This window comes from Thermobia domestica, chromosome 8 (genome assembly GCF_964235325.1).
Source record: "Thermobia domestica chromosome 8, izTheDome1.hap1.1, whole genome shotgun sequence".
In the NCBI taxonomy this organism is placed as follows: Eukaryota; Metazoa; Arthropoda; class Insecta; order Zygentoma; family Lepismatidae; genus Thermobia; species Thermobia domestica.
In genome coordinates, this window is record NC_137461.1 from 134,607,389 (window position 1) to 134,634,212 (window position 26,824).

Here is a 26,824-nt window from a genome sequence, read left to right on the forward strand (position 1 = left end):
CTGCGTATTTACGGCCATGCAAGTCAGTTCTGAAAAATAAAATTCTGCCGTGCAACTACATTTGCACAGTTTGAAACAATGCAAATCATACAAATCCCGTGAAGTTATTGACGCTAGAAAATAGTGGGTGGTAGATCACTGAAAAAGGATTAATCTCCAAGAGAAACAGCCAATCATATCTTCCTTGAACCCTGGAAGAATTTCAAGGAGAGTTATTGGAGAATTCTGACAAGTCAGACGAAGAGGTGGTGTTGAATTTCGATTCTGAGAAGGAATCAGAGGAAGAAATGATATAGGCAAGAAGAAGAGTGAAGTTTGCCCAGTATGACGACTAACGATAAAAGCATTCCTTCAGTTAAGTCCCTTAAACACCTTCCTAGAAGATCTATTCTATTTTTATGCCATGCATAAATAAAGAAACAAATTATTGTAGCATTTCCCATTTTCAATTTTTAACAATATTTTTGAAATTATTATTTTTCTGCACTATTAGTTTTCAATACTGGTTAGATTAAAACATATGTTAATCCCTCAAATTTAAAATCATAAAATATATTCCTGTACCAAACTTAATATTCATTTAACATTTTGGAAAAGAATGAGAAAACATTGATTAGTATATAAAGTATTAATAATCTTGTATTACTAATTGTAGTTTTTTGTCTTGAGTAATGTGAATCATACATAGATCTGAAATTACTCCTTTGACTAAAAAGAGTATTAGTTTGTTTACTCCCTTGTGTATTGAATATTGCCAATATATAGGGTCTACGTAATACTTTTAAGAAGTCATATCATTTAAAGTACAATATGTTTTGTCCTTACAAACATACACCGTATAATCATTGCAAACTTCTCTTTACACACTCTCTTTGTGAAGTATCAAGGTAACTTACTGATAATTCGGCAGTATTATACGGACAATGCTGGTAAGGGCAAGGGTAAACTGATATTGTAACATAGGGCCAAAGTATACGTGCTCATGAAATCACGCGAAATACGGAAGGCACGAGTAGAAATTATGAATATGACTTCGCAACTTATCACCAGTTCTTATTTACATTGCAATATTCTTCGACACCAAATCCCGTTAAGTTTTCTTTTCCTTTTATCTTATAACGTAATTTTTAGCTTTTTTTTAAAAAAAAAAAAAAGAAATCTGGGAATTTGACCCCCATTTTTTCTGACTAACGAAATGTTTTGGTGATAGGCACATGGAAAGACATTTTCTTGTACCTTATGACGTAAATTTTGGCCCTTTTTCGAATTTTGAATCTTGTCTTATGGAGCAAAAGCACACGAAAATCTTGTATTACGGACCAGTTTTTAGTTTTGGGCATCCTTCCGCACCAAAGCCCGTTAAGTTTCTTCTTGTACCTTATGACGTGAATTTTGGCCCTTTTTCAAAATTTCGGCGGCTCACTGTAGCCCAAAGCCCCCGGTTTGGCGCGCAAGACAAAATTTTTCTTACGTTTCCGGCCGACCCGCACCAGATGTGGGAGTGAAACAATTTGTACCTTATGACGTGATTTTTCAGGTACTAGCTCCCTGTCCAAATTGTTTTTGTCTGACTCTTAATAACACAATAATTTATTTTTAAGGTGTAAAACCAATGCCAGTTATAGTGTAAAATATTCGCAACTTATTACTCATTTGTACAAACCTCTGTCGAGGTTCTGCAAAGTTCGGGAAATGACGTCATACTACTCACGGTCGTAAGAGTGTGTCACCGCAGAGTGAAGAACTGTTGGCCCAGGATCGTCATGTGACAGTGCAAATGATAGGGGAGGAAGTGGGAATTGGTCATAAGACGGCCAGCTCATCGTGACCCAGGATTTGGGTAAGCGCAAGGTTTGCTCTCGACTTTTGCCCCACAGTTGGACGCAGGAAGAAATCCAACTTTGACGCATGTTGAGACCTCATCGACATTGAATATCGAGACCCAAATTTCCTTTAAAACGTCGTCACGGGCAACGACATCTGGTGCCTGAGGCACGATCCCGAAGGCAAACGTCAAAGTATGGAGAGACGGGGTCCGGGGCTGATCGCCGAAAAGCAAGAAGATGCGAAGTGAGAGATCGCGCATCAATACTACTAACTGATTAGAGTAGGAAACGAATGAGAGGGTGTTAGGAATGGTGGGGAGAAAAGGATAATTTTAAATATTATTGTAAATTGGAAGAGAAACTTGTTGGGACATTGGCTGAGAAGGAATTGTATCAATATGAATATGAAGATATGGTGGCAGGAAAGAGAGGCAAAGAAGCCAGGAAAGAGGGGGAAGGAGGTTATAGTTGACGAACGGTATCAAAACAGAAAAGTCGTACCTAAGACGAAGAGCTTAGCTGAAGATCGTAGAGCATGGAAAATGTTTCATCAAATACATCGACTCCTTGTTAGTACAGCAAGCTATGAAAGACAAAGAGAAGAATTAGTTGGTGCAGACAGCTCTTGGTATAAGGTCCCACAATCTCGTGTAAGTTGTTACCGTCTACGAGAGCTCCTTCTTATGGGAGAAGGACGCCAGATTATATTCGCCATATTATCTTCAAAGCCGGAAAAGCCAATACTACAAGTTCCTTGATTTCTCAGAACAAATCCTTTGGTTTTTCTTTAATATCACAAAGCTTGTTGCATATACTTTATTAAGTAATTTGATAGTGATGAGATAAAGGAGGAAGGGACTTCTTGGTATTTCTGTCTCTTTGGCATTGTCTGAATCCCAAAAATCTTGCTACATACTGTACCAAACAGCTTCTTGCTATTTAGAAAAACAAAGTTGGGGAGATCTACTTATTGGAACGGATAAAAAGAAGAATGCTATATTAATGTGCGTGTGTGTTGAGAGCCATTGAAGAAATGTTTATAAACAAATTTCTGAAAGTATTTATGTAATTAAATAAGTAAAGTGGAAGATGAGTGAAATTATGCCGATGTATTTGCTATGAAATAGTTCTACCAACAATTAAGTGAATATGTTCTAGTCGTGTTGTTACTTGTTATTATAAATATTAATAATAATAATAATAATAATAATAATAATAATAATAATAATAATAATAATAATAATAATAATAATAATATAATAATAATAATAATAATAATAATAATATCTATTCCTCACCTGAGCAGATGATGTGGTAATAAGAGGGTCAGGCAAATATATTATTATTTCTGTTTGTTTTTCATTCTATTCTTCGGTTTGCAGACAGTTTGTTACATTGTTGCATGTGTCCAGCGTTATGCATCCTCTTCTGTATCTTCTTTATGTTTTTTTCTCGAATTTCTATGATTAATATTAATGTCTTGTGCGCCACTCAGGCACCTCATATTACTATGGGTACTAGTTTCACACTTTTTATTTTCCATTACTATTTGATGTTTTGTGCTAATTGTTTGTACTTTTCTAATGTTTTTTTTTTAAATTATCTATTTGCTTTCTGCAGATGTGTTGTAATTGGTAATGTGCAATGACGTAACTACAGACTCGCAGCCCCCGCAGACAGAATGGAATGACGCCCATTAAAAAGGACAATGTAAAGCACTGACCGATTATTGCGATTCAAGGAGGACTTATTGATGTTACAACGGGTTGTGAAATTCATCGCTGTAGATCAGAAACCACCACTATACAGTGCTTTAAAAAGTACCTGTATGAGTAGTTCAGTTTCATACCGGCTTTTTTGTCCATTTGCAGCAAATCTCGGAAAACTGAGAAAAACTGTAGGGTCTGTATGTTTTGTAAAACTGGAGTGTGTTCATACGAATCACTTGAACACTCTGAAATATTTCCAGTTCTACAAACCATATCGATCCTACAGCTTTCCTCAGTTTTCTATGGTATATTGTAAATTGGCAAAAGATACCGGACAGCTCGAACGCAGAAAATCTAGTAGGACTTTCACATCTTCAACGTTTTACAAATTGCCTTTGTTTCACGGTTAGAAATCTGTTCACACTGTCCAGGTCAGTTTGCGATTTCCGCTACTTAGCAATGCTAATTGCACTTAAACTACATTGAGTCATGTCATTCCTTAAAAATGTTTTGATTAATTTCAGCTTTTAGAAAGACCATTCTGCAGTTGGTGATGTTACTGCTGAAGTTGAATACAGCTTAAGTCAGGTAGACTACTTGCTAAGGGGATATTTTTTTCTCAAACAGAAATCGTGCTAGATCTCTCCCTGATACACGATATTTTCTTTTAATTTTTTCTCTCATACGTGTTCTTAAGCAAAGTAGCTGCTGAAACAGTTTATGAATCTAATCTATAATATCAGTACTACTCGTATTAATAATATTTAGTATGTTACTTAAGATGGTGTTGGCTTTCTCTACTAAGTAGTTTATTACAAACTTACTCAGCTCGATTCATTTTTACGATTTAGTCCCTCCCGCATTTTGTTATCTGTGGGGTCGTTATTTACGTCCCTGGTATTGCGATGTCTATAAGGTACATCTATTCTTTTTTTTTTTTTTTTTTACTTATTAACGTAATGCCCTGTCTCTTATGATGTATTTCTTTGTAAATTAATATTGTTCTGTTCCAGTAATGTTTGTAGTTGTCTGTTTCTAATATAGTTTCCGGTTGATGTTGTAATATTGTACTTCTGGTGTAATTTTCTGTTCTATTCCTATTCCTTGATTACGATTTTTGCCACCCTATCGTGTCAATCCTTGTATTCAGTTTGTCTCAGCATTGCGCATCCATCTATGATATGTTCTATTATTTCTGGATACAGGGTCTGTCCCGAAATTAATGCGTCCCATTTTCTTCTGCCGCGACTATCCATCTCACAGCGTTGCCGCTTGCACGGAAGGGTGGGTGGAGTCTTGAGAACACATCACGACCAACGGCAGTCGGCTCCGAGCTCCTGGAGAGTTACAGTGCCTGTTTTTCAGTGAACTCTTGTGTGAGTGCTCGATCGAAATCAAGATGGAAAATACTCTATCAGCGATATCTATAAGTTTTGTTTAAACCGAGGCCCTCATCTCAACGCTCCTCCAGCCGCCTTGCAGTCCTGATTTTTCCCCGCCAGACTTCTTTTCGTTGCCGATGATTAAAAAACCCCTCAAACGACAGCATTTGGAGACCCTGGAGAACATCAAGGATGGAGCATGGAAATATAAAGCATGGAAATTGCGTTATAACAAGTGTGTTGAAGCAGGAGGGATGTATTTCGAAGAACATTGAGTAATTGTACGTATCGGTTCAATAAATTTCTTAAAATAAAAATGTGCGCATTATTTTCGGGACAGACCTTGTTTATAGTTGCGCGATATATATAATATATACTTCGTTTCTCATCTTGTGTTGTCATATTTGTAAGTATGTGCTCTCTATAGTGTTTCAAACTTATTACCTGGTATGATAGTTATTTTTGGACTTTCAGCATTAAAACAGATTAATACGCTGAGAAACAACAATAGTACTATCTTAAGATGATATTTCTTAAACAATCATTTGACATAAGCGTCAGAAATATTATTACCATTTTATATATAGTCATTTAAAAAGGAAAGAGATCTCAGCTAATACATTAATAGTAGGATGTCTTGACCTAAGCTTGCAAGAAAGTCTAACTCGAAGTGTACAGTACTTGCGTTTGTCACAGTTAAATGTATGGTCAAAGATAACAGATTCTGAAAAGTTATCTCATCAAAAACTGGAAATGAAATGGACAAAAGCTTGTTAACCCTTCGAGTACCAAGACTGGGTCAATTTGACCCAGATGATCTTTTATAAAGAAATGCTATAAATTCAAAGAGCTGTAGTGGGCTAATATTTTAGGTATTTCTCCATTAACAACCAGTTTTACTTTTGGAAACTATTTCAGTAGAATTCATATATAAAATAAACACAAAATACCTAAAAATATGGCAGAAAGCGTAGTTGGGTCAATTCGACCCAGCCCTGGTTCTCCGCGGCACGGAACACAAAAATAACTTATTTATTATTATTATTATTATTATTATTATTATTATTATTATTATTATTATTATTATTATTATTATTATTATTATTATTATTATTATTTTGCTGAATGAAACGGCAATTTTTACTTTTACCTGCACCAGTCACTTCTCCGTCTACCAAGCTTTGATTTGGGTGAGAGTAATAGCAAGTTTTATTTTAGCAAACTTTTCCCCCACCCTCTTCTCCCTCCACACTTACCGCTGCATTTCTTTATCACCAATTGCTACATTGTTGTTCAGTTCCCTACAATATCTGGTTTTATTTTTAGCAAGCCACGTGATTCTTCACCCCTCAAAATTGTGCAATCTGCGACAAGTTTGCATGTAAAAGACACTGCACCAGCGAACCGCTCTGCAAGGACTGTCAGGTGTAATCAAAATACCATGTTTAACAGGAATTACTCATAACAAAGAGAAGCGTATTTCTATGAATAAATTTCTCATGTTACAGTACTATAATTCAGGTATTTTTTGAAAGTGTTACGAGCCGCCACTGAAAGTGTATGCAGCATATAAAATTTACTGCAATATAAAGAACGATCATATACATTGCCCTTTTTATTGTACGTTGGAAATTTTAACTCTCTGAATCAATCTTGATATATTTTTAACAAAAAACACGCCTGGGTCAAAATGACCCAGGCTTAGTACTTTATGTAACATTTTAGACTTGGTACTCTAAGGATTAAATGGGATATTCATGCAGTTCATAAGTGGAAAACGTTGGCATTAGAGATAGGACTGAATTCGGGCAGTTAAATGAAGAAAGAAATTGATAACTTCACTTAGGCTCTTTTCCAGCAACCCCAAAATAGAAAGGCCGCATGGAAATAGAAAGAAAACTTTTTTAAACCTCCTAACGATAAATTTTTCTCATAATAATAAAGAAAAATGTATATTTTTTCTTTGGACTTAGTTTCTTTCTCCACTAAATGATTTGTTCAGTTGTTAATAACAGATTTTTATCTGATAGTTAATATTAGATATGAAAGCGGCAATAATCAACTGAAAGCAATTCTCTTTGTGTTAGAGGAAGCTTCAATGTGTTTTTAGTTCTGATGAATATTGAGATTATATATAGAAGTTTTATTTCGAGAATCCAGGAAAAGTATTTACAATAGCTACTATATATGTATTCACATTCGCATTGAATTTTACTGACAGTTGAAAAAAAAATGAGTTGTGTCTACCAGGAGAACGTTTTGAATTTCCTACAAGAGTTATCCAACCGTTTCATTCCCCTCAAAAAGTTCTTTTCTGTACAAGTCTAGCGATTGAATACATTTCATTTCAATGTGGCTTTTGTTTCACCTTTCCCAATAACTAAAGGAATCAATTTTTTAAAATATATTTTTATGGTATCTCTCTTTTATTTTTCTTCTAGCTGAAGGGAAATAAAGTCAATAACATGACAAAGGGAGACTAGCATTTGTATTACTCAAAGCATAAATCTATATATATTCTTGCGATATGCTTCCTTGCTTATGCAATGTAACTGCTCCTTTATTATTATTATTATTAGTATGATTTTCTATTTCTCTTTACGTTGTATAATAGAAACGAAATAGAGAGGAAAGTTGAAACAAAGCCTCTATACTTCAAAACAAAATAAGTTGGGAATTCTTCTTTTATTCAGCATTTACTATTATTTCTAAAATCTCTCTGCCTATTGCGTTCGCCTTTCTTTCTATCATTCTCTGAGCTAAAGAGGAATCGCGGACCTAAAAAAGGAAACACGACCTTGTACGTTACTGGTCAATAACCTCATCCATTGCTAGAAGAAGGGGTGTGTTTGAAAAAAAGATCCCATTATAAAAACCTTACATTAGTACAAGTAAACACCGAAAAAACATGCAACATACACTGTTTGAATGACAATGACCTAGAGTAGGGACTCATCTATTCATAGCCTGCAGAACTCCTTGTCGTGGCCATTTTCCCTTTGAAAACATAAGTACCTAACTTAAAAACTCGATTAAAAACAATTTAAACAGTGCAGTTAGGGTAGACAGCGAGACAGGAGTTAAGGCTATCTCGTCTCGGAAAAGTATCGTAAAAGTGATATTTCACGTTGGAAGAGTTCTGTTTCGTATCGCATCTCATTATAAAAATTCCATCTTGTTTGGTCTCATGGGCAACCATGACCACAGTGTAGCTTAGTGGTTCAAGTGTCACTGAAATTGTCAATATAGTCCGCACTATCTGATGGGTTGAAGGCCCCCCTTGGGCTAGAGGTTTATATGACAGTCGCCAGATATCACTACTAACCCCCTGTAGGCCTTGTTTTTAGTGGTGCAAAACATGGACTCTATGCAACAGAAAGTGTTTTTCGTTCTCGAATTTAGCAGAACTGCATCCGTGATTACAGTGTAGCGTACGTTTCGTCAACGTTTCTCTATTGTTCCACTCAGGGACGTCATTTGGGGAGCGCAGGGTGGACAATTTTCCCATGAGTTTGTGAAAACATGCTTTTTAAAAAAGATGTATACTAAAATACTAATAAAAACACGAAACTCTTATATTGATTGATAATCTGGCCACTTCTTCCTGAAACGAGGCTACTGGTTCAACCAGTGGCAAAAAATATTCGTTCTTGGGATAATGGGAAACGTGTTTATGTATGACTGGGCTTGCTACCTATTCCGATTTTGCAGAAAATGTCTTCAATCCCGATGCGTCTCTGTCCCAACTTTCATATTGAGTAATGAAGATTATTATCATTATCATTATCAATATTATAACTTAGTTTCCTTATTATTATACAGAGACTTCAAAATAAGAGGAAACTTCACTTCCTTGTTGGCTGCCGACAATGTGTTGGGTACTCACTTGTTCAACTTATAGACCTATCCTGTGTAGTACAAATGAAATATGACTGTTTCCTCTGGAAGCGTTCGGCAATTTTATCACACATATGATTGTTGTCCTCCTCAATGGTTGCCTTCAGGGCTTTGTTATCCAATACCTGTAGTCATCCACGGCCGGGTTCATCCAAAAGGCTCAGATCTTTCGGTCCGAACTTCTGGAACCATGCTTGGCAATGCATTCATTTATACGATTTTGCCGAAATATCTGACATATTCTATAACTTGGTATGACTGCTGACGGGCTCACCTTAAAGGAGCAGTTCGAGTTAAAAACAAGTTTGGTGCAATAGAAAGAGTAACAAAAAATAAGAGACCCGTATTTTTTTATATCTTGATAGGCCGTCTCGTTTAGCTTCTACAGACATTTGTTTTTGATGAATCGTAACTGGTGACGTCATGGGTGGGATACGCGAGAAACTCAATGTGAGTCAGCAGCCACTCCCTTGTACGCAGCTGATAAACCTTTAATAGTGCATTGTATGTAATAGATTGTGTTTTGGATTTGTTAGCAGTCTTGCTTTGTGTTGAATTCTTGAGAGAAGTTTTTGTTAGTTGTTTTTCCTATAGCATTAGTATAAAAAAAAACAGTAGAGAGAGATCAGTAATTACGTTTGTTGTGCGAAACAGTGTTTCTTCCAGACATGTTTTTAGGGTGGCACTGTCTTCCGGAGCTCTGAGAGATTCCCCCGGAGGAGACCAAAATAATACGTCTGTAATATAATAAATATAATAGTACTGTGTAAAAATAATGTACCTCTCCAAATACTAAGTGTCCCCTTTCCCCACTGGATTTTTTTTTCTGAAAGAAACACTAGTGTGAAGTAGAAAACACGTGTTAGTACAGCGCGTGCTGTGTCTGTGAAGTGAAGTAGAAATGCCTAACACCTGCTGTGTTTTCGGTTGTAATTCTTGTGCAATTGAAGCTGAGGACGTAAAGTATCTTTTCTTACGTTTCTAAGTTGTGAGAAATCACCAGATCGATATAAATTATGGCTCAAGAAAATCAATGGGAAAAAATGTACCAAATAAAATCATTCGTGTTCCAAACATCTTGAAGAGCCTGCCTTCGAGAAGTCAAGTTTATTGAAAGAAAAGTTAATGCCAGTGGCGGATCTAGGCTGGGGCCGGGGGCCTAGGCCCCCCAGTTTTTGAGTGACAAATTTGGTTTAAGCTATTGTTTAGATATTTTTGAAAATTTTTAGTAAACATGATATTCATATCATAGTCTGGGTTCTGACTCCCCCTTCCCCTGAGTTTTTACCGTCTAGATTCACTTCTGGCTAATGCCAGGAGAATTATTTACACGCAAACTGAGAAAGAATGCTGTTCCAAGTATATTATTGAAAGGTTTAAAATCCGAGCCATTGAACGAGCACCGATCTATGTCCAGTTACCAACGTACAAATATCGTACAAGACGCAATTGACGGTTGTAATCAAGACGAGGCATTAGAGGGTAATAGAGACAATGTCACTCATGATTCTGAAGATACTACTTTAGAAATAAGCTATACAATGTGAATTAGGGAGTGAAATATACCGGCTTGTAGAAGGAATCAGTGACGATGATTGTTCCTCAAGACAGTGATTCATCGTTTATTTTCTCTGTATCATGTGATAATGATGATGAAACGGGTGATGAGAGTTGTTCCGCGGACAGATATGCGAATAAAAGAAATTTAACCGGTGAAGTGTTTTTCGTATTCTGGCAAACTTTACAGATGTTATTTCATTTTTGCCTCATATGTTGCACTCCTGTACATACTTTGAAGCACAAAATTATAGGGTCAGCGTTACAAATTGCAACAAAACGTGAAAATGAACATACTTATGTTTGGGAATCGGAAGAATGATTAAAGAATAGGTACTTAGGTGTTGCAGCAATCTCGTCCGCCATCTATTTACATATTGGTCACGATTTTTTTTTGAAACGCTGAACTCATGCTTTATAGGATACGTTTTATAATATTATAAAAACGTTTGTACAGCCCACCATCAGATATCATTTTCTACATGCAGATGATATTTGTAAGTCTTTGCAATCAGTTCTGGAAAAGGAAACTGCACTTAGAACGTGCTGCCGCACCTCTCACAAACGAAATGCTTGGCACTGTGTAGTATGTAAGCCTGCTCTCGCTCGTTGCCCACCTATGACGTCATCACAAAATCTTTCTTCCTCTGTTGCTCGCTAACGACTGAACGTATCGCGATCAAACAAACACCATTCCTTTTAGAATTTTCAACTCTACAAATGGAAATAAATTGTAAAAAATGCATTTCTAAGTCGAACTGCTCCTTTAAAGTAATACAGCAAATAATCGCAAGATGCTTCGATACATCCATTTCTCTTCGACACTGCATGAGCTGTGCTTCTTGTGTGTGTGTGCAGCATGTTTGTACTGTTGAATTCGCACTAACTCATTATTCTTTTCTGGCACATAAGTCACTTCGCTTCCCAGTGTCAGTGCTTCGTCAAATGAGACGTCATAAACGGCAAGATTTTTTTTTTTTTGGTTACCTTGTTAATTCATTTTCCCCACAATACAAATCATCGTCACGTTAGCACAAATAAATTCGTCATTTTCTAAATAGAACATTATTTCAATGATGGGTAAGAAGGACAGGACTCAAAGATTTGGAAACCCAATGTTGACCTCAAGATCCGCAGACGTTACACCGTCTGACATTTTCTTTTGGAGAATGTAAGTCGATGTCTTTCTTCTTGGACGAACTTAAAATCAGGAATAACTGTTGCAGAAAATTTTTAAGCAGAAGACACTCTCAGATTTATTTATTTAATATAGTATTTAATGTTAACTTTTCTGTATTATCTTTCAGAATTAAAAATGCATGTTTTTCGCGGCATAGTATCTTTTGCCTCTCAGTATGAGAATGAAACCGGTACGATTACCTTTCTCCACCTCGTGATTTAATTAAAAGTTTTAAAGGTTTTAAAAGTCCAAACTCTAACAAAATCGATAAATACATTGAACCTAATGCAGAGTCGTTTTGATGCATGATTGGTGTTATACTGCAGGAAACATATATTGGTTGAACTCTTTAGTTCGGTACTAAGCACGACTCTGCATAAGGCCCATTGCTGTTCACACAAGATACTATAGAAATATCATAAAATTTAATAACATGAAGAAAGTAAAACTATATTCTTAACAACTTGAGACTTATGAGATTATCCATATATTTACAGAATACATGAGTTGAGCTACATGTTATTACATGGCTCATTAGATCCGTACAGGACATATAACCACAGGACTAGTGATCCATTCTTTGCGCCTTGCTTTTTTAATTGATCATGTAGGATAACAGCGAAAAATAAAAATATGACTACAATTTTAGATGTGATCCGACTTTTTCTTTTTAAGTGTCTGCTTTTTTCTTTTTAAATGAAGAGGATAAAGAAGGATTTACAAGCATAAAGATTAGTCTAGATTTTTCTATTAATATAAACTAGGAATAGATTTACAGCGGAAAACTAAATTAAGCTCTCTTTCATTGTAGTTCATTAACAGCTATGAGAAACGAGATGGATTTCAGTTATTTGGTGTGTGGTTTGAACATTGGCTTCCATCGTCTTTATTTCTGAAACTAAATATGATTAAAATACTCATCTTTAATTCTAAACAATCCAGAGAGGATAGTTCAAAATGCCACAAAGCCATTACGTTTCATTATATAAAAAGATAGAAAAATGAACACATTTATGCCTGAAATTGTTGAAGATAATCTGACAAACATTATGAATAATTCTGTGATAAATCAAGCAAATAGTTTGTACTAAAATAAGCTGCAACGAAGGGCAATGTATTAGAAGTTAGCAGAATTCTTATTTCTTATGCTGAAACACAAGCTTTATTTAAAAAAAAAAAAAAAAAAAGTAGATAGATGACATTTCACTTTGAAATACGCACCCTGAATTCGATTCTAGATAAAATTGAACAAATCATTTTACATTTTACTTTCATTAATCATCTGTACCCTATAGTCTGAATGGTATAACCTTGGAATGTTAAATTAATTTTTCATTAACGTCCATTTCATTTTTAAAATTTAATTCTAACAAACACAATTCTGCTGTCTTTTCTCACAAAAACTGTAATCTTTCTCTCGTGATGTGCGCCCAGCAGTGCCAGGTTTACATATAAGCTAAATAAACTACAGCTTAGGGTCCCAAAAGTAGTAATGGGGACACCCTATCGAAGTTTGGACTTTGACCCCGACATTTGTGACGTCATAGGTCAAAGGTCAATGACCTTGGCCAGGGCTCAATGACCTAGGGGTACCTAGGACCACCCCCTCTAAATTTTGGCAGGGGTACCTTGGCCCACCCCCTAAATTTTTGGCAGGGGTACATAGGACCACCCCCTTAAATTTCGGAAATTGCCAAATCTAAAAATTTGGTATGGTAGCCTAGGACCATAGTATGTACCTCTATCAGTATTGGGTGTCTATGTCGTTCCCTTTCATGGGTAAAAAATTGCCAAAAATTCAAATTTCGGGGGTTTTTGACCTAATTTATCCCCTTTGATGAGGTATTATTACCCTATATAGTTATATGGGCGTATACAGGGGTCCATTACCTTTCATAAGACATGGGTATATTAATGCACTCCTTGAAAAATTTGGGAGGGGTACCATGGCCCACCCCTTAAATTTTGGAAATTGACCAATTTTTAAACATTGGGTATAATAGTATAGGACCCTAATATGTATGATGATAAATTTGGGTGGTCTACCTCATTCCCTTCTAGGGGTACAAAATTGCCAAAACTATAAACGTAAGCAATACGTTGTACCACGTGTTTGGTTTTCGACCTAATTTATCTCCTTGGATGAGGTCCTATTACCTTATATGATTATATGGTCATGTATAGGGGTCCATTACCTATCATAAGACATAGGTACATTTGTGCACCCCTTTAAATTTTTGGGAGGGGTACCTTGCCCCACCCCTTTAATTTTGGAAATTGCCCAATTTAAACATTTGGTATTATAGTATAGGACACTAATATAGATCACTATAAATTTGGGTGGTCCACCTCGTTCCCTTTTAGGGGTACAAAATTGCCAAAATTTTAGTACAACCACGTGTTTGGTATTTGGTATATTTTATCCCCCTTTGATGAGGTTCTATTACCTTATATGGTTATATGGTCATGTATAGGGGTTCATTATCTATCATAAGACATAGGTACATTGGTGCACCCCGGGAGGGGTACCTTGGCCCACCCCTTAAATTTTGGAAATTGCCCAATTTAAACATTTGGTATTATAGTACAGGTCCTCAATATGTATCATGATAAATTTGGATGGTCTACATCGTTCCCTTTTAGGGGTACAAAAATTGCCAAAATATAAACGTAAGTAATACGTTGTACCACGTGTTTGTTTTTTTTGGTCCATTTTATCCCCTTTGATGAGATCCTATGATTACAAGGGGTCCATATCCTATCATAAGACATGGGTATATTGTTGCACCCTTCTTAAATTTTGGCAAAGGGGGTCCACTGAAATTGTCCAATTTAAGCATAGTACAGGACCTCAATATGTTTCGGTGGTCCTATTTTCAAATTTTTAAGTACAACCACGTGTTCAGTTACTGACTCAATTTATCCTATTTGATAAAGTTATAAGGTATGGACGGTATCTCCTTTCAATTTGGTAGTACCCTTCGGGTGTAGTACGGTCACGTGATCAATGATTTGGTTTTGATGCGAGGTCCCTGGTCAATGTTCTCTAGGAATTAGGTGGAAACTTTGTCCAGGGTTCTCGTCTTATATCGCACAGTTCTTTAGGAGAATCTGATAACGTTGTATATGGAATGGACAATAAAAACACATGAATAAGTATAAATTGTATTTTATTCATTTTCTGGTTTCTTCTTTTTCTTTCTTATTGACAATGTTTTTATATTGAGCTGGGTTTCTTCATTAGACCGCCTCCTCTTCTTGATTGTAATGATTTGTTTCCATGTTTTGCAGCATAGCACACGTTTGCAAAGCTTCGTATTGTGAATTCTGTAAAAAAGAACGAGGAAAAAGATGATTAGTATAGAAATAGATGATGATTAAACAATACATTTGCAATGATAAATATGATAAAATTACCTGGAAGGTATATTGCAGCAGTCTACGATCATTAACCGTGGGTACCGTTGTGAACAAGTATTGAATTTCACGCAGAGATTTTCCTTGGGCTTTACAGCACAAATAAAAATAAGCATAATACCCACATACGGATGAACCAAGACTTTGCATTTGGCTATTATTATATTTATTTTGTCTAGGAATTAATTCGTGCGGGTGGACAAGAGATGGCGCAACGAACGGAGCGTCCCACAGTTCCGTGTATCCACACATGTGTTGCAAACCCCTGTCATCGCGTATCGTTCGTAGTATAGGGCAGTGGATTAAAGCGTCAACAACACCAGTTTGTAGTTAAGTGAACATGGCGCAATTTGTGCCTGATAAAGTGTTTTTGCGGGGTGTCCTGCTGCATTACTTTAACATGCAGAAAAGTGCGACTGAAAGTCATCGTATTTTGGTGGAAGTGTATGGTGACCATGCTCTAGCTGAGCGAACGTGTCAGAAGTGGTTTGCACGGTTTAGAAGTGGTGATTTCGGCTTGGCAGACCAAGAGCGAGCTGGACAGCCAAAAAAATTTCAAGACGAAGAATTGACAGCATTGCTCGAGCAGGATTCGTGTCAAACGCAGGAACAACTTGCAGCAGCATTAGGCGTTGATCAAACAACAGTCTCCAAACGCTTGAAAGCCATGGGAATGATTCAAAAGATGTCACATTGGGTTCCACATGAATTGAAAGACAGAGACGTTGAAAGACGAAAAACCATTTGCGAATTGCTGCTTTAACGACAGAGCAGAAAGGGGTTTCTGCATCGAATTATTACGGGTGATGAGAAGTGGATCCATTACGAGAACCCTAAACGAAAAAAGGCCTGGGTGAAACCAGGTGAACCAGGTCCATCACAACCAAAACGAGATATTCACTGTGCAAAGGTTATGCTGTGCATATGGTGGGATATGAAAGGTGTGGTGTACTATGAGCTGCTGCAACCGGGTGAAACTATGAATGGAGAACGTTATCGACGACAATTAATGCGTTTGAAGCAAGCTCTGGCCAGAACACGACCAGAATGGGAGAACAGACATGATAAACTTATTGTTCAACATGATAACGCTCGCCCACATGTCGCAAAACCGGTCAAAACCTATTTAGAAAATGTCGGATGGGAAGTTTTACCCCACCCGCCGTATTCACCAGACGTTGCTCCTTCGGACTACTACTTGTTCGATTGCATGAACAACGATTTGATTGGACAGCGGTTTACTTCTTCAGAAGATATCGAAACATGGGTCTCTGACTGGATCGCTTCCAAGGATGAGGACTTCTTTCGCCACGGAATCCGTACTTTGCCTGACAGATGGGCGAAAGTGGTGGCTAGCGATGGACAATATTTTTCTTAAGGTATTTATGTATTTTGTGTTTGTACTACAGCTTCAATGTGTGCGTACCAACCGCACGAATTAATTCCTAGACCAAATATAGTACATACAATGAAGTTTTAAGAATGCAACATGTTGTGGTACATAAGGAGGAAGGCCATAGCTGTCAAAATATTCTCCAACACCGCGATGATCAATATAAATTGCAATCCAATGACTTCCTAGTTTTGTGGATGGATCTGTATTTACAATCATTGCCAGAGGAAGAGAAATCCGTGAGGGCAACTCATCGCTTGCAAATACCCCGGTAAAATGATTTCTGAATAATGGACTACCGTGTAAAGCACTAGCTAATTGTAATGTATTCAACATCGTGAATGGAAATGATACATAACGTATACGTACCTTGTAATTTAAAAGTCCAGGATAATGTTGCGCTGGTGGTCTATCTCTAGGAGTGAGGAAAACTCCCCATACACAATACAGTTTGCAGGTGCTGCTAATTTCTCTTGGAAATGAACTTCCAATCGGATGGCGCCATGTCGTTGTAAATTCCAATAGTGACAATCTCCAGCAGAAGAATCGGGAGTTAGGTCAAATATCCATTCTTGTAGTCGGCTCTTGAAATTGTATTTCCAGTATTGGTAAAATGTATGCCAGAGCCTGAGAACAATGTGTGGTACGATGAAATGTAGAGATTTTCTTCAAAGTTGGGTTGCAGTGGTTTTGAAGGTACAGCTTTTCCATCCACGTACAATGTAAAGAAATTAATGTTTAGATGTTGAAATTCAAATGGATTGGTGGTAATAGTTCCACTGGATGCTTCATTCGATGTAAATCCTACAATAATACGATTTGGCAATGTTCCCATAAACAGGTTATCAATAGTTTTGGATTGTATATCCTTCGGGATGGTAAATGATTTCATTTGAACCCTTGTCAGAGGATACTTTGCCGGTGTAGATTGTAAAATTTTATTGTGTGCCAATTTAACACTAGGGCTGATGCTAACTTTTTTCACCTGCAACGATGCATCTAGAATATTGATTTTTGCATTGACACCACTTTCACCGGCCATGAGACAAAAGTTTGGTTTTGCAGGAATAAGTTTCACACGTAATTCCACTCCATGAATTAAAAATTTATCTTGATTAAAAATGTCACAATGAAGATGTCCAATCATATCGAATTTCATACTTTGTTTTGTCAGTTCATAGCGTTGTTGAAATCCTTTGTTCTCACTTGTGGTTGCGTTCATATGACCAGCCGTATCTTGAAACCACATTGCTGTTTGTAAATGTGTATTTTTAGCTCTATCACTATAATTGAGCAGTTTTTCCATGTACGAACGATATGGATGATTATGTGACGGAAATGAAATCAGTTTATTGTTCAAGTAGATTTGTACTTCACTAAACATAGCATTTAGAAAATCATTGACAGGTGCAATTGCTTTATCCGTATTGGTGAAGGAGGAACCATCTGGTTTCACAATTTGTGCTTGGATGTATAATAAGGTTTGTGGCAAATCAATGTATTCATCACTGCTACCACTCACTACAAATTCTATTGGTGAATTTTCAGCTATTGAACTAATTGGCTTGTAGCCAATAATACGATTGTCCAGAACACTGGTTTGCGTGGGCAACGTTGAAAAAATGTCCAATTCACTTTTTACACATTCACAGGATTGATGATGTAAGAAAGCCATCGTTGAATTAATCAAAAATATCTGGTGACGATGCAAATGATTTCTTCTTCTTCTTATGTGATAATTTACGTCTCTTTGTAGGATTGATGGTGTTGTTGATCGTTGGAAGGTCAACCTCAAACTGAGAGCAGTCATCCCATTTTCGTTTATGATATCCACTTCCCAGCATAGTTTTCAACTTATTTTTAGCTTTTTCTTGTAAATTTGATTTTGCCTCTTGCATCCGTTGATGAAACGATTCGTCCAGCGGTTGATTCGAGATCACAACATCATTAATCATATTGGCACCTGATTTTAATAATTCTTTTCCCACAGTTTTAGCGCCTTGTTTCACAAGTGGTAACACTGAACGAAATAAGCCACCAAGGAAACTTCCAATGCCATGTTAGAACGAAATACTTTGGATAGATTATTAATTACCTGTACCTTGGGCAGAAAGTGCTCATACATGTGCACTATACTTAATAGAATGTTAATTTAATATTAACAAAAGAAGAATGTTTTTAATATCTGTAAGAGATATAGATAGTGTTATGTAATTAGTTGCTATGTAATTGTTTATGGATACCTAATCATCTTGTATGTGTGCATGACAATTTGAATGAAAATACATAAAAGTGTATCAACTAATAAACCATTTGATACCGTTCGTCGACTTTATAATTTTGATAGAAAAGGTGAGAATAATAATATGTATAATTATTAAAGATATTTTTACATGCAAACTATTACTACCACTCGAGATTCATATATCATCGATCGAACCAGGTTAACGACTACCCTTGGTGAGTCGTTATAAAAAAATTTTGGTGCCTTCACACCGGGATTAGCTAAAAAATTTTGGTTTACCTCACCCGGGACTTGCTGTAAATTCATATCCCGAAGCAAAGTAAGGGTGAATTTACTTTTGTAAAAGTTAATGAATACAAATTTCACCAGACTAAGAAGTGGTAGAATAATTATAAGAAAAATGAACGGTGAGGCAATTGAGAAAGAATCCAATAATAGTGACGACGGTGAACATAGTGTAGCACCAGGAATGACATCAGAAGGCCGAATCTTGCTAGCCTTACAGCGACAATTGATTCAGATGTCTACCGAATTGAAGCAGACGATAGAGCAGAAGTCCGAAGAATCCAACAAGCAATGCGAAGAATTGAAGCAGACGATAGAACAGAAGATAGAACAGAAGTTCGAAGAATCCAATAAGCAATACGAAAAATTGAAGCAGACGATAGAACAGAAGATAGAACAGAAGTTCGAAGAATCCAATAAGCAATACGAAGAATTGAAGCAGACGATAGAACAGAAGTTCGAAGAATCCAATAAGCAATACGAAGAATTAAAGCAGACGATAGAGCATAAATCCGATGAATCTAACAAGCAATATGAGGAATTAAGTAGACGAATGGAACAGAAGTCAGATGAAACGAAACAGTCAATTGTCCAGGCGATGAATGACATCACCTCGCAGTTCGAGGAAAAGTTAAAAAGAATATCCGAGGATTGTCAGGATAAGCACAACCACCAAATCCAAGAAATCAGTGGTGTAAAAAAGGATTTAGAAGTAATAGAATCTTCTGTTCAACAGCAAAAGATTCAGGTCATCAATAATTCTAACAACATACGTGCAAATACGCAATTGATAGCTACTCTACAGGAAGAAATTAGAACGCTACAGGTTAAGGACAACACATACCACAATAATATGGGTAGTGATCGCTTGGAGTTTCCCCACTCACCAGAGATGACTTCGCCTTCACCTGTGTCTGATGAGGATATTATTTTGGAAGAAATTCATCCGAAGAGGACAGATGGGCGGAAAAGGGATGGTGCAACGACACATCACGTCATGGATAGGAATTGTCACCCAATAAGTACACGGAATGATAAAAGGAAGGTAAAGTTAAGTGTTAAGATGAGTGAAATACGGGCTATGAGTAAATTCAGTGGTAAATGTAATGAAAACGCTACTTCTTTCCTGGAAAAATTTCAGGACGAATGCAATATGTGTATAGATAGATCACAATATATGAAATTAATCCCTCATGTATTACTCCCACCATGTTCTTTATGGTTTAAAGCCGTACGTGATCACATCAATACTTATGAGGAATTCAAAGCAGCGCTGATTGCGAATTATGAAAATGACTTTTTGCTTGCAAATAGAGATGCCACCATTAGAAATCAACATTTCAATCCTCGTTTGCACAAATCTGTTGTTGAATTTGTTGTAAATACATACAACGAATTAAAAGTCGTTAATCCATTGCAATCGGAATCTAGAATAATAGCATCGATTCGAAATTTGCTCCCATTTAAGTTACAACAGATCTTGTTTTCTACACAGTGTATGAGTTTCAATCATTTATTAATGCTTGTCCAATGCTATGAAACTCAATACCATGCTATGAATCAACAAGCAGGAGTAGGTAAAAATAAGAATAATTCAGATCATTTTGTACCTGTTCGGAATCTAAATATCCGTAGTGTGAACGATTCGGAACATAACCTAAGCCGAGTAAATTCTAGCAATCAAAACGAGCAAAATAGGCAAAGTTACGTAGGGAATACGCCTAACCTAATTAATCGTAGCAATCCTTATGTTAGATCATATAATCAAAATAGGTTTAAAAACAATCGGAATATTGGGCGAAATTACAGGAATACAACAAGCTACATGGATAGACGTAATTGGAGGTCAAGAGATGGCACTTCGTATCAAAATCAGAATCACGATGAAATACATGTACAACATATTGTGGAACCAAATCATGATTGTGCAGTACAATGTACTTTATTAGAATCATATGCAAGTACGAATGTAAGCTGATTACCGTTAATGAAATTAGGTTAAACCCATATCAGTTATAGATTCTTGTGAACTTTTATTTTTAAGTTTATGTGTTAATATCAATAATAAAAACAATTCTTATGACTTTGAAAGTACAACACATTAAAAGAGTAGTTAAATATTTTATCACATTATGTTTCAACGAATGATAATTTTCAAATGATTTTAATTCTTTCTTGTTAATGTGAGGAATTATAATTCGATTCATAATTGATTAAAAGCAAAGATTATTTATATTATATGGATCTGTGTTGAAAACTTAATTGCCAAAGATTATGTTAAGTATAAGATTCATTCTATTAAGTTAATTATTCAACGACTGTCTTGAATGAGATTCTTCTATATTTTGATGCCTTATTGATCCAATGTTTATTTTAAAATATCACCTAATATAATTATTATATAATGCGCCCTGGATAATGGTAACTCATGTTTTAACTGTAATTGCTTCTTACGATTTTGACTTCGCACCCTTCAAAGATTAAATAAATGGGCGACGACATTTTAATAATAAAATATAATAATAATGTAATGAATGATAATGAAATAAATATAATTAATGTAATAAAAGATAAGTATTAATGAAGTGAAAGATTTGTTATAAATGTATCTATATCTATGATATGTAATCAAGATACATACGAGGGGCGATCAAAATGTGATGAACATATGTAATGTAAGACCATTATTGTAAACGGACCAGTGGTTCTTGAAGATAAAAGCCAAGCTTGCTTATGACTTTTATATTCAGTCCAATTGTCGGGCGACATTTTATAGAACTAAATACTTTGGATAGATTATTAATTAATTGTACCTTGGGCAGAAAGTGCTCATACATGTGCACTATACTTAATAGAATGTTAATTTAATATTAACAAAAGAAGAATGTTTTTAATATCTGTAAGAGATATAGATAGTGTTATGTAATTAGTTGCTATGTAATTGTTTATGGATACCTAATCATCTTGTATGTGTGCATGACAATTTGAATGAAAATACATAAAAGTGTATCAACTAATAAACCATTTGATACCGTTCGTCGACTTTATAATTTTGATAGAAAAGGTGAGAATAATAATATGTATAATTATTAAAGATATTTTTACATGCAAACTATTACTACCACTCGAGATTCATATATCATCGATCGAACCAGGTTAACGACTACCCTTGGTGAGTCGTTATAATGTCCTGCTTGATAGGGACTTCCCACATAGACGTTGCCGATACCGGACAACGCTTGTTTTTGGTAGTATTGCAAATACGGATCAGTCATGACGACGACGACGGAAATGTAGTTTTGTACACACCGTTCCAAAGGTGAATGGCATCCGATGACCTGTGCTATCCCTTATATCGATTTGTATTTGCTCAAAATTCATTTTTTCCACCGGAACATAATGTGCAGGATTAAAGATTTGTACTGCATGACTTCCAAAGTATGATTCACAGGATCCATGTTGACAATTCGTAGCAATGGTACCATTGTATCTCCAACAATGACAGATTCAATAATGTCACAATAGACGTACATTTGTGATGGTAAGCCTAATCGTACATCCGGTGTATATTGTCCCTTTTCCATATCTTTTAAATCACTTTTCGGTTCAAATCCAAGCATTAAACTAACACTTGGTGAAATTTGTACAGAAGTATGGATTTCCTTTTTGGGATGTCTTATGAGGCATATATTATTAGTTGCGTCATGAGATATAAATAAATTGGTTTCTTTATGATGTATATTAATTGCATGAATAAGATCCCGTATATTGTTATAATAGCGAACAGGGATCGTTACAACCTTCCACGGTTCTTGATCATTACTACTTGATGATTTGTAATATATTTTATTGTTTTTACTGTTAATGTTCAGCAAAGAATGTGGATAATGAATCTCTACAATTGCCACATCCCATTTCTGGCGAAACTCTACACGTCGTTGTAATTTCGTAATATATGAAGTCAATGTATTTTCTGGAAAATAATCCATGGAACTATTACTGGGAAGTGTAACGTAAAAATCTTGATCAGGTTCCATTCTTCTTCTTCAATGAAGTTGCAGGGATCCACGAATTGAATGAGGAAGGATATCCTTTCCACTGGACGAGATACTCCTTTCTGCGACCTTTTGTTCTTGTACGTAATATTTTATCGATGAGGAACGTCGAAGGGAGCGGTACTGGTTGTAATTCTTCTCTGTAGAAAACACCATCGATGAGTTGATGATTTAAATCCTCTAGTCGATACACTGGTGGGTTTCTTGGTACAATGGCTTTTACTCTGAATATTTCCCAAGTCCAGTTCTCGAGGTAACCCTTGTCAAAGATACGTTTTGTTTTACTTATACGAACAGTATCACCAACAGACAAATCCGTATCTTGTTTTGAACGTTGTAGCTTTTTGTCGTATAAGTTATGCCACACCTCCAGTAAATTGTCCTGAGAAACGTTTGCAGGTGCCATTTTAATACTGGAATGCCGACTTTCATTGTATGCTTTTACAAGTAAAGGCAATACTTTGATGTAATTGTATGTTTGATATTTGGTAAAGTATTTCCACATACGATGTTTCAATGTCTGATTAAATCTTTCTGCGATGCTGGCTTTAATATCCGGATCCGTTGTTGTAACATGTTGCACGTTGTGTTTCCTGAGAAACTTTTGTACTGTCTTGTTGGTAAATTCAGTTCCTTGATCACTACGTAGTACAATTGGTTTCCTGTCCTGGAAAATCATTTTAAATGCATTCACTATATCCTCGGCACTTTTTGATTTTAGTGGTACAGCCCACCCGTACCGACTAAACACATCAATCACTGTAAGAATATAGCGGTAATTGTCATTATAGTTTTGAAGTGATTGTAAATCATTTAAATCACATTCCCATTAATCATCAATATTGTTGACAAGATAAAAATCTCTACGGAAACGACGACGTACAGGACGATGTAACGTGTAGGTAGGTTGTTTGTTTAACCAAAGTTTTATTTTGGCTAGAGGTATAGATTTTCCTGTGGCTTGCCATAATTTCTTTGCAGTAGAAAACGATGCAGGATGTGCTGGATTGTAATAAATGGATTTCAACTTTTTGTTCATGGTTTGTACGTTGACCATTGTGGAATGATACGTTTTCTTTTTGGTCGGACTTCTAAAACATCATCATCATCATCATCTTCTTCTTCTTCTCCGGAAGAAAATAATTCAGGTGCCGGTTTTGGTGGTGAAGATCCTTCAGATGCTGATGTACTATTATGCTTGACAATATAGTTTAATCTTCGTGGATTACCAATCAATTCTTGAGGTGTGTTTGACGATGCAAGGTAGTTGCAAAACAATTCCCAGCCTTGAGGATTAGAACGTTTCCTCGGTCGAGTCACATCACACATTAAATCTACAATATTGGATCCATGTAGTTTATTATCGTTGATGTACACTGTTCCTTTATGATCCCACGTAATTGCGTCATCTTGTTTTAAACGACGGAATAGTAGTTCGGCTTTCTTACGATACATTTGTGGTATTGCGGCTAAAATTTCTTGTTTCGTGCTATCGTCAACATTCGGGACGTCACCATCAGGTTTCATTGATGTAATTGTAAGTGGTATTGGTTCTTGTTTACGTATCACATAAAGATATTTCTGTAATATTCTATTGTACTGATTCCATTTTTCTTCATCACTTGGATACGATGTATTCAATATGGATTGCATTTCACGATCGAGATTAGATTCTCGATTTTCACTCACATGGGATGATGATGCATGCATTCGTTGAAGCATTTCTGGTGGCACTAAAACCATCTTCTTGCTATGTTCCATGAAGTTTATTGTTTAAACAAAATACTAGATAACACACTTCCTACAATAGGTGCAAGTAATGCAGGTAAGAATCCTCCTTGTTGTACGGCTAAATGTTTCTTCTTTTTATCCAATGATTTTGTATTGTCCACGAGATAGCGGAGCGTGTTCTTGTAACGCTTTAATCTTGACTTCTGCGCACTTGTCAGTGGAACATTGCCTTTTAAGACATTATAACAACATTCACAAATACTATGAATTAATGAAGCGTCTGCATTGGCAATAATAGCTATACGCAATCTTGGTTTAGCTTTGTGCAGAGCACGTAGCAGATCAGCGTGTTTCACTGTAGGAGACATCGTGACAGACTAAGTCATTCTTTTCACATGCACAATAATTTAAACATGTTTTGTTGGTACGTAAACATAATGATGCAAATCGTCGGGAAAAATATTTGTACGAAATCGCATTTCATCGGGTGTATCTTGTTTAAGATCCATCAGTAAATAACCATGTGGATTTCTTGTTGCGTCTGCATAACTTTCTTGTAGAAACAGTGGATGCTCAGGCATGATTTGATAACTCATATGCTTGATTTGTGACTTGTCACGTGGATTTTTAAACAACACCAAATACGAACAATTTAAACTCATATTTCTATTTGCTTTACTTTGATGAAATACATTTTGTGTTATAAAAATCACACTAATATTTCGATGATGCGATCCTTTTGTGAACATATCAACAATATCACTATTCACTTCTCGCATATGGTCATCAATAATAATCAAATGTGGTCCATCTTGAGGCTGAAAATCTTTCATTCGTGGAAGTCCTTCGTGAAATTCTACTGGAACTGGCATTGTTGCATACACGTCTTGCCATTCTGCATAATACCAATATATCTTACGAAATTTTGCATTGATCATGGTTGGGAGATGTGACAGTAATCGCTTCACAAAATACGTTTTTCCACACCCACTAGGCCCTGCGAGAATACAGGTAAATGGATGTTTCCACTGTGTATCCATGATGAAAACTAACACCTTGTTTCAAAAATGATGCGTATTTAAAGAGAGTACAAATTTTCTTTTTGTTTTAGTTTGTAAATTCCTGCACTCACTGGTGTGAAAAGGAAAGAAACAGTTCATCTGTTTATCGAGTAGTTGAAAACCGTTTATTTGTTAATCGAATAGTTGAAAACCGTTTATTTGTTAATCGAATAGTTAAAAACCGGATAAAGTTTAACGGTTAACCGTGAAAGCTGATCACTGTTTGATTTAAATTCTAATTGAAAATTTTTCGTTTGAAATTTGTTTTGAAAATTGTTTCAAAAATTTTTGTTTGAAAATTTTTTGTTTCAAATTTTTTTTCAAATTTTTTCGTTTCAAATTTTTTTGTTTGTAAATTTATTGTTTCAAAATTTTTTGTTTGAAAATTTTTCGTTTCAAATTTTTATGTTGAAAATTTTTCGTTTCAAAATTTTTCTTTCAAATGTTTTCGTTTCAAAATTTTTCGTTTCAAATTTTTGTTTTGAAAATTTTTTTAGTTTCAAGATTTTTGTTTAAAAGTTTTCGTTTTCAATTTTTTGTTTTGATTTTTTTTTAGTTTGAAAAGTTGAAAAAAAAAGTTTTAAATGCCAAGAATCTTGTTCAAAGTTTCCGCCTAATTCCTAGAGAACATTGACCAGGGACCTCGTCGCGCATCAAAACCAAATCATTGATCACGTGACCGTACTACACCCGAAGGGTACTACCAAATTGAAAGGAGATACCGTCCATACCTTATAACTTTATCAAATAGGATAAATTGAGTCAGTAACCGAACACGTGGTTGTACTTAAAAATTTGAAAATAGGACCACCGAAACATATTGAGGTCCTGTACTATGCTTAAATTGGACAATTTCAGTGGACCCCCATTGCCAAAATTTAAGAAGGGTGCAACAATATACCCATGTCTTATGATAGGATATGGACCCCTTGTAATCATAGGATCTCATCAAAGGGGATAAAATGGACCAAAAAAAACAAACACGTGGTACAACGTATTACTTACGTTTATATTTTTGCAATTTTTGTACCCCTAAAAGGGAACGATGTAGACCATCCAAATTTATCATGATACATATTGATGACC